At 45.9% G+C, this 10,443-nt stretch overlaps 1 pseudogene; it reads right to left on the reverse strand.

The window, feature by feature from the left end:
• Positions 1–1,868: 1,868 nt before the first annotated feature.
• Positions 1,869–8,127, reverse strand: LOC132983199 (uncharacterized; annotated as a pseudogene).
• Between the last annotated feature and the right edge of the window lie 2,316 nt (positions 8,128–10,443).

Consider the following 10,443-nt stretch of genomic DNA (forward strand, 5'->3'; position numbering starts at 1 on the left):
CAGGTAACACTAAATACACACAAAAGTTATATAGATATTTTGATATCAATACAAAGGCGGTGCTGGATCTAATCAGATAGGTGTCGGGCCTTGATCTTGTTGTTGCTGGATCCTGTTCCTGCAGGATGTGGGACAAGTTAAGCCCTAAGGACGCAACTTTAGTGTCACAGACTGCGGAGATTCTAAGAAACTAACTTTGTATCTTTTCCCTTCAGAAACAAGCTATTTGACATAAAGATAGAGTCAGAAGCTTTTTCCTAAACAAAAAGTAAAATATAGACTTGTACAAAAGTAATACAACTTAGTCATCACCTGTGGGCCTCCATACATGTGCGCTGCTGAGACTCTGTCCTCTGACGGGACGTGGACGTAGCAGCAAAGAAGAGAAAATATCATCAAAGTGAGGCAAAACACCAAGCGGATATGGCTCCACTTTGAGTTTTATTTACATAAAAACACTTACAGGTCACTATGACAATCAGAAGGCGGGAGAACAAGGACCTGACAATCTGAGAAATTGCGGTCACACTTCATATCTTTAGGTTATTTACATAACCCCGGTTCTCTGAGTAGCATGAGTGAGTGTCTCACTATGGGGGGGAATGCCTCCTGCGTGACCTCGTCAGAAGCTTAATAACACTACGCCAGCCCTCATTGGCTGGCAAGGATGACGTCTATGTCTGGAGGGGAGGGGACCCTCCCCCTATATAATAGGCAGGCATAGCGTCAGCCGTCATTCAAACAAGCTCACCTCTTCCTCGCTTCCATAGCAAGGAGGGTGGTCTCGCTTATGCTACTCAGAGAACCAGGGTTATGTAAATAACCTAAAGTTCTCATTCATAGCATTCGTTTCGTGTCTCTCTATGGGGAAAATACTGACTCCCGTATTGCTAGACAAGCGTGATATGAAGACAACTGTCCCAAAATCTAGCAAAAGTGTGGGGTGAAGCCCAGCATGCTGCAGCACACACCTCTTGAATAGAGACTCCTTTAAAGAGAACCCATGAGGTTGCTAGCCCTCTGGTGGAATGTGCCCGTAGGCCTGCAGGGGGCTGGAGGCCCTTGCTAGTGTAAGCCAGAGCAATAGCCCCCACAATCCAGTGGGACAGACGCTGTTTGGACACTGGCTTTCCCATGTGTGGGTTCGCCCAAGACACAAACAGCTGGTCGCCCTTCCTGAAACTCTGGGTCCTTTCCAAATAAATGTGCAGTCCAGGGCAAAGAGTATGCAGCCGCCTGTGTTCCTCAGAGGAAAAAGGCAGGGGGTAAAAGGCAACCAGCTCTATTGAAGAAAAAGCCCATAACCTTGGTTATGAAGGCAGGGTTAGGCAGTAGACTGACCCTGGTGTTCCCCGGGGAGAACTTAGTACATGCACGATGCACAGAGAAAGCATGTATCGCACCAATGCGTTTAGCCAAAACTAATGCCAGCAATAATGCCACTTTCAGGGACAACATCTTCAGCTCCACCTGTTCCAAAGGTTCAAATGGGGAGCCAGAGAGAGCATCCAGTACCGTGGGGAGATCCCACAATGGAGCTAGTGGTCTGGATGTAGGCAGTTTCCTCCTAGCACCCTTCATAAATTGACACACCAATGGATGTTGACCCACAGTCCTCTCATCAAAACCAATATGGCAAGCCAAAATAGCTGCCAGATACACTTTGATGGTTGAAAAAGCCTTACCCTTCTCTATAAGGTTCTGTAAGAATGACAGAATCACTGCCACAGAACACTGAAAAGGAATAGCCTGCGACTCTGAGCAAAAGCTTTCAAACACACGTCACTTATACTCATACAACTTCCTAGTTGAAGAGGCCCTGGCGCACTGAATAGTATCAATAACACTGTGGTGGAGTCCCACCACATTTAGTTTGAACCACTCACGGGCCAGGCCCACAGGGCCAGCCTCTCTGGGTGAGGGTGAAATATCTCTCCCTGCACCTGAGACAGTAGGTCCCTACGCACTGGTAACAGCCATGGTGGGCCGGACAGGAGTTGGAAAATCTCCGCCATCCAGTGCTTTCCTGGCCAATGTCGGGTTACCAGAATCATTGACAGGGCTCCTTCTCTTACTCTGGCCAGAGTGGGAGGAATGAGTGCTACTGGTGGAAAGGCATACAGGAGGGTCTTCGGCCACTCGTGTGCCAATGCATCCACTCCCAGCGGGGCTCCCTTCCTCTCTCAGAGAGGAAAACATGGGGCACTGAGCATTGTCCACTGTAGCATAAATGTCCACAGTTGCCTGACCGAATCGTGACCAAATCTGCCTCACTACCTCGGGGTGAAGCTTCCAGTCTGCATACAGCGGGTTGCCCCTGGATAACAGATCTGCCCCGTAGTTCAGAATGCCTGGCACATGCGTTGCTCAGAGACAGCAGGTGTGCACTGCCCCACACTATCAGTCTGTGTGCCAGTGTGTGTAACTGGGGGGACCTCAGCCCGCCCTGTCTGTTTACATAGGCCACCATGGTAGAATTGTTCGTTCTCACCAAAACATGATGACCCTTTAGCCACGGGAGGAAATGTTTTAGAGCCAAGTGAACTCCAGACAGTTTATGTGAGCAGAGCGCATGTGAGAGCCCCATTTCCCATTCACTGTTCTTCCCTCATGAGTGGCCCCCCAGCCCAACAGAGAGGCGTCTGTCGTGATCACCTTCCTGTTGTGGACAGTTCCCAATCTGACCCCTTGAATGAGGAAAACTGGGCTCCTCCATTGTCTGAGAGCAAGAGAGCAGTCTGCAGTGACCCTCATACGACGGTGACCGTCGCGGTGAGGGTCTAGTCCCAGAGAAGCCACCCAGCGCTGAATGCCTCTCATGTACAGACGTCCCAGAGGTATAGCCACCACAGAGGAGGTCATCAGGCCTAAGAGCCTCTGGCACTGTCTGAGGGTAACTCCGTCGCCCCTGCGAAAAAGTGCCAGACATGCTTGCATCGTCTGCACTCTCTCTGGGGACAAAAAGGCCTTGGCCTGGACCGAGTCCAGGGTGAGCCCTATAAATGTGACCCGTTGAGCAGGCATCATCATGCTCCTTTCCACATTTATCTGAAAACCCAGACCCATCAGGTATTGTGAGAGAACCTTTGTATGACAGGCCGCCTCTTGTTGGGAGGGAGCTGCCACCAGCCAGTCGTTGATATATGTGGCTACTCTGATGCCCTTCTCCCTGAGAGGTGCTACAGCTGCCTCGGTGCATTTTACAAACACCCTTGGGCTTAGAGATAGGCCAAATGGGAAGACCATATACTCGTAAGCTATCCCTCGAAAGGCAAATCTCAGGTATTTCCTGATAAATCGGAATATGGAAATAGGCGTCCCTTAGGTCGATTGACGGGAACCAGTCGACTGTGCGCACTAAACACAGCAGTGAAGCGTGTGTCAACATTTTGAACCTGTACTTTCTTGGATGACAGTTTAGGGCTCTGAGGTCTAAAATGGCTCTCGATAAGACAAGAAAATACTTCGAGTAGGAACCGCTGTGGCTCTCCTCGGGAAAATCGGATTCGCCCTGAGCTAGTGAGTTGATTATTTCTTTGAAACGAGGGGGGGCGATATTGAATTGGAGCCTGAACCCTTTTTCTATCGTCCTCAACACCCATTCTGACTCGGTGCAGGCAGCCCATCTCTCTTTGTGCTGAGAGAGAGGGCTGACAGCCAAACCTGTCAACTCTGGTGTTTTGGCGCCCTCGTGCGGCTGGGATGCGCAACACACACTGTCCGAGCGTCGGAGTGCAAGGCACGGAGGAGTGTAAGCAGCGTGCTTCACAGCTGCGGGAGTGTTCAAACCCACAGGCTGTGTTATTGCAGATAGTGATCTGTTTTTCAACATTTTTATTTTCTGCATATTTTTTATTTGTTTGGACAGCGCCCTCGGCCTTTTGCCTGGATTTGCCTGTCGGGACATTTTTATTACAGAGTGCATTAAAATGCTCGCATGACATTGGCCGTTTGGTCCTGAACATTGTCTCTGCTTTTCCCTGGGTGCCATTGGAACACACGCCGACTTGGGCTTTGCACTCTGAGTGGAACACATCCCTCTGAACTAGCTCTGGAATGGAGCTGGAAAGGGAGAGAGCGACCGGGTGAGGGTTGACAGGGCTCGCTCTCCCAGCGGGAGGAGGATGAGGCAGTACCCCCTGAGGTCTGGCCTGAGGAGACTGCTTCCTTGCCCATGGGGTCTTTCCACCTCCGGGGGCCTGGGAGGCTGACTGCGGTTTAGGCGTTTTGGGGATCCTAAATGCAGGGGTCGGGTGGGAGACAACCTCAACATAAGACTGGCGCGGCGCACTTAATGCGACGGGCTGCGTCTTCCTCGGGAGGCACAGTTTCAGCGCCTCGTCGTCTCTCTTTTTCTCCTCACATCTCTTCTGCATGGAGGTGACCGCTGCACCGAAGAGACCCTGTGGAACGATAGGAGTGTCGAGGAGCTCCTCTTTTTCCTTCGTCGACAAGTTGGTGAGCGCGAGCCAGCATGCTCTCTCCTGGAGGACCATCAGACCCATGGCTCTCCCCGTAGCCTGGACGGCTACCTTGTGGAGGTGGAGGATATGGTCTGTTATCACACAGATTTCTTCCCACATGGAGGTATCTGGTTTCAGCGTCATGTACTCTTCCAGTTCAGCCTGGTAGGCTGACAGAATGGCGGAGGCATTTATGGCTCTCGCTAACAGCGCCGTTGCCTTGTAACACTTGTCAGTGAGGCTGGACTGAAAGTGGTCCGTCTTGAAAGGGAGAGATGGAGCTGAAGAAGACATGGTGGTTTTCGGGTGGAGATGACTCGCCACCAGCAGACAGCTATCTCCTCGAGCAGCTCCGGGAAAAACGGCAACAGTTGCTTTCCCGTCTTTTTTGCCTTCTGCAGTCTCTTGCCATCAAAGATGCACTGCTCTTAGTGTTTATAGCAAAATGCTAATTTGCAACATGCTGAGGCTTTTAGAAACAACAGAGATAAAGATAAAAAGGGTAAGAAAAAGAAAACGGTTCAGTTATAAATACATCGCCGTTATGAATGCAACAAGGATAAAATACAGTTACAGAGAGAAAAATATACAAGCTCATGTGCGTTTAGGTGTGAGAACAATGTTGTTTCTCCTTCAGCCATGATTTAATACCTTTGTTAAAAACATTTAAACTGTGTAGCATTTTCAGTTCAGTGGGTAGACAATTCCATAGATTAGCTCCAATAACAGAGAAGGCTGATTGTCCAAATGAGGTTTTTTCGCATTGGAATGCAACAGTTACTGCTTACTGAAGCACGTGTGTTGATTCGACTTGAATCCTGATGTCTCGATGCAAATTCATCAAACAGAAAAGGTGCCAAACCATGCAGACATTTAAACATTAATTTGAGGTTGCAGTAGATAATGAAGCTTTCAAAGCTAAACATATTGTGCACCTCGGTTTTTTGTCCATGATTTTTAATGATTGGTTATATAGGGATATGATTGGCTTTAAAGTTGTTTGTGAGGCTTAAGACCAAGAACTGATGCAGTACCAAGAACTGATGCAGCTGAGCTGTACTAAGTGAGAGGTATTTTCTAAGGATTCTGAAGCAGTTTAGATTAGATCTAGCTTTTTTGCAGGTGTAATCTATGTGTTTTTCCAATCGTAGGTGTGAGTCTAGAATGATCCCTAAGTACTTTACATCTTCAACTGCATTAATGGTCTCATTACTTATTTTAACTAAGAATGTTTCTTTATCCCATAGTTTGCGTATAGAAAAGCATATTGAAACCGTTTTTTTAATATTTAATGTTAAGTGAGAAGACTCAAGCCATTTTGCAATACAGTGCAAGGAGTCATTGAGGTGGGCAGCAGATTGCCAAGCAGATCTTGCAGGTGTGTATATAATCGTATCGTCGGCGTACATTTGGCAGCCAACTGCAGGACAGATCTCATGTAGGTCATTGACGTACATGCTGAATAGCAGCGGACCTAGAACTGACCCCTGGGGTATCCCCATGCTGTTGTTACGGAAGATGGACTTTTGCCCATTGACTCTGACACATTGCACTCTTCCACTTAGGTATGAGTCAAACCAGTGCGAAGCCTGATCAGAGAATTGAAATTTTAAAAGTTTGGATAGCAACACATTGTGGTTAACAGTGTCGAAGGCTTTTTTCAAGTCTAGGAAAACTGCTCCCACAACGTGTCCCTTATCCAGAAAGCATTTTATTTTCTCAATAAGATAACAGTTTGCAGTCTCAGTAGAATGTTTGGGTCTAAACCCGAATTGTTGTTGATGCAGCAAGTGGTTTGTCTCAAGATGTAGTATGAGTTGCTCTGCAACAACTTTTTCTAATATCTTGGACACAACTGGGAGAATGGCAATGGGTCTATAACTACATGTCAAGTCTGCCTCACCACTTTTGTAAATTGGACTGATAATGGCTTTTTTCCAGCTCTCAGGGAAAGTTTTTGTTTGAATTGACATTTTCACCAGATGTGTTATTGGCTTAAGTAATTGAGTTCTATGATATTTTATCAGTTCACCGTCCAAATAAATGAATATCCCTAGTCTTTGAGTTGTTCAGGTTATTCATGATCTTACTGACTTTTTCCAAAGTTACTTCTTTGATGTAAAATCCATTTTGAGTTTTCTGACTGAGTGTGCCTGGTCTTAACTCGACAGGTTTGAAGTTTTTGGATAGTTCCTGAACTGATTCTATAAAGAAAGCATTAAACTCACTTGCAACTGATGCGTTGTCTGAAATAAATGTGTTGTTTATCGTTAAAATCTTAATTCTATGATGTTTTGTGGCATTGGAGTTGGTTAAAGTATTAATGTGCTTCCACAGTGCAGAGCTATTGCCTTTGGACTCTTCAATAAGCTTTGAAAAATAATTCATTTTATAAATTAAATGATCAGTGTTAGTTTTAGAGATAAGACATTTTTTAAGGGCAAAGTCACGTCTTTTCATTAATTGCCAAAGGTCTTGACTAAACCATGGGAGCGAGTTTCTTCTTGGTCTGCTCTTCCATGTTTTAGTGTGTTTGTCAATTAATCCAGTGATAGCTGTTGTAAAATTATCACAGCATTTGTCCACATTATGTGTTTCTGTTACTGTGGACCAGTCGATTTGCATCAAGTCCCTTTCAAATTCTGCCCTTTTCTGTTTTGGAATGCCTGATTTAATGGATTTAGTGTCCTTTTTATAATGATGAACCATTCTTTTCTTAGTCAGCTTCCTAACCACTAGTGTCATATTATGATCTGATAGGCCTGTGATCAGATTGTAAATTCTAGTTATTCTTTCTGTCCTGTTTGTGAAAACAAAGTCAATTAGAGTTTTACTTTTTGTAGCCAGTGCTTTCAGTTTTCGTTTAGCAACTTTATCCATCCAGTTTATATTGTATTCCCCAAGCAGAATTGATTAAGAGGAACAATTCGATATTATGAGCAGTTTTTTCAGTTCATCATAAAAACTTACATCATGTGAAGGCGGATTATACAAAACAATTACATTAAAATTCATTTTTAGTGAGAGAATAATATTCACCCCCAGGCATTCAAGATTACAGTCCAGCTGTATTTCTGTACATCTAAAATGATCTCAAATGTATATTAGAACCCCCCCCTCCTCTCCCCGATAATCTGTCTTTCCTAAATCAAGTGTATCCTGGAATGTTTACGAGGTTGGATGGTATGTCACTTCGAAGCCAGCTCTCAGTGAGACATAAAAAGTCCAAGTTTGAGTCCACAAGCAGGTTCTGTATTTGGTCTATTTTGGGCAGTACGCTTCTAATATTAAGGTGACCACCAAAAATACCTTTAGGATTACATACAATGTCCCAGACCACCTTAGCATGATTCACAGTTTGAAAATACAGATGCTGACGTTGTTTTATCACGGCGCCGTTCAATTGAGTTCCATTATGGACTCTAGCAGATCTCAGAGCAGTTTGTGACTGTTCCAGCGTTGGTCCAGCGTAAACAAGAAGTGAGTTCGTGTTATCAGCAGACACGGTGGCCTCTCGCCCTCTGTCTCTGTGTTTACAGGTGTTAGAACTCACCCCATGCCCATCTGTATTGATCCGCGCACTGAACCGCTCCGCATCGGCCACCGCGCCACACGTCACAGTCACCGGCAGGAGGGTCCCCTCCCCTCCAGACATAGACGTCATCCTTGCTGGCGTAGTGTTATTAAGCTTGTACCTACTAAAGTATGTTCACAATAGCTAAAGTTCGAAAAAACTGTCTGTTTTCATGTGCTGCCGCTCCATGCACCTGCTCGCTTCTGACTCTCTCTCTAGGGCTCTGAAGTGCCCGCGTTCAGAGTCCCCACGTGTGCCAAGTCTGATCTGATTGGTCGGCCTGTCGGCTCAGCCGTAATTGGTCAGTCGCTCAGCACGGTTCTCGGAAATGTCACGCCTCTTTTACCATATTGGGGATGCAGCCACTTTGCCTCCGAGGGGAGCAAAAACATTAGCACCTTAGCACTACTGTGCTACCGCAGGCTACGGCATATCGTGGGCGTGCTACAGAAGTTAATGGCCGTGCAACATGAGCTGCTGGGCTTGCCACAACGAGCCAATGGGCTTAGATCAGTGATATCACACTGGCAAATTTTTTTCGAGGGGGGCTAGAATCGAGCGTTACATGCAGCTAATGCTGCAGCTAACAGGAGGACGTAGGAGAAGCCGCGTTTCAGCAGACTTTGAATTTTTGCACATTGATGTGCCTAAACATGCACAGGACACTTGGAAAACACACTAAAGAGCATATAAAACCAGAAAAAGCATAAGATGACCCCTTTAAGAACATACTCCACTGGCCTCAAACAAACAACATGAGCAGAGGCAGCTTCATGTAACAAGGGTGGTCTTCTGTCCAAGTGCTAAGCAGGCCCGGCTCAGCTTTGCCATGCTCTGCTTGTTATCCCGTACAGCTCAGGGAGGTATGGCATCTAGCCATGGTGATATGCATGCTATTGTGTTACTTACAGCATGGCTGCGTTGCAACTTACCATTATAATGGCCACAAAGGTCAAGTAAATGGTCTGGTGTTAATTCAGTGCAGAAGTGACTGGTGAACACACATGCTCAGATGGACTCTGTGATAGTGTTCTGGTGAAGCAAAATCCAGAGAGGTCAACATACTGCAAGTGACAAGCAGAACAATGGAGAAACTATGGTTGCTATTTAAATGATTTAATGACACCCCCCCACCCCCCCACACACACACACACACACACACACACACACACACACACACACACACAGACACACACACACACACACACACACACACAGAGACACACACACACACACACACACACACACACACACACACACACACAGAGGTGCATGTACACGCCAAAAACTCACAATGCTCACACATGCACACACATACAGACTAGCAGTCTGGAGCCTGGCGGACTCTTGCTCTGATCCCACCCTCATGCAGCCTTGCAGGGGGCTGAGCAGCATGCCAGGCCTGCCTCGCGCCCAGACGGATGCCCGTTGCACGCCCCCATACCAACAGACCTGCTGCCAAACCACACAAGGAGATAGTAAATAGGAGCGGAGGGTTCTGTTCAGCTTCCTAACACACACACAACCACACGCCATGTGGTTTGTTTTATCTGAGTCACACACACACACAAAACACAAAACACAATGAAGGCAGGCTGCAATTAGGGGCCTGTTCATCATTGAACTACAGTATACTAGGTCCATAAATCTTCAAGCTAGCATTTGAAATCGACTTAACTAAAGAGGTTGGGTAAGCAGAGAGTTGGATTTTGAGGCAGACACTCTTGACATGATGGCATGCAGACAGAGCATGGAAGAGCAAGTCATCAGAACTTGAGCTTGTTTTTCACAGATGACAAGGTGATGCTTAATTTTTCATTGAAAAAAAAGGTTTTATTTTTACTGCTATGTATTGTTTTTGCTTAATACTATAGTCATGCTGCTGCTGAGGTTTTGAAGGTTAAGTGATATAGTTACCTTAGCTCATCTTGGTTGGAATACAGGCTGAAAACAGCCCAGTGTAACTAGATAAAGAAAAGGGGAAATTGTTTTTTTAAGGGACTACACACTACAAAAGGCTGCAGGATTATACAGTATATACATATAGATATATGCGGTATCTTTGGGGGGGGGGGGTCAAGAGGCAATTAGTAGATCAGAAGTAGATCAGTATACAATGTCAGTTAAAAGGAAATACAGTTCTACCATGCTGCTCTTCCAGGATGATATGCCTCTTGATGATCCTATCCAGTATTGGATCAAAGTGTGTTCTTAAGTTTGAATCAGCACTTTGGCACAATAATAGAACCCAAGTTCTAGACTCAACAAAGAGATATACTGCATGTATGTGAAAGTACCTAGTAATCAGTTGAGTGTGTGATACAGTCAGGTTGGAGAGCAGAAGAGGCAGACCACATCAGTGACATGTAATCTACAACCTATATCTCCTAATGCACTTCCAGTTCT

Source organism: Labrus mixtus, chromosome 11, assembly GCF_963584025.1.
Source record: "Labrus mixtus chromosome 11, fLabMix1.1, whole genome shotgun sequence".
NCBI classification, from domain to species: domain Eukaryota; kingdom Metazoa; phylum Chordata; class Actinopteri; order Labriformes; family Labridae; genus Labrus; species Labrus mixtus.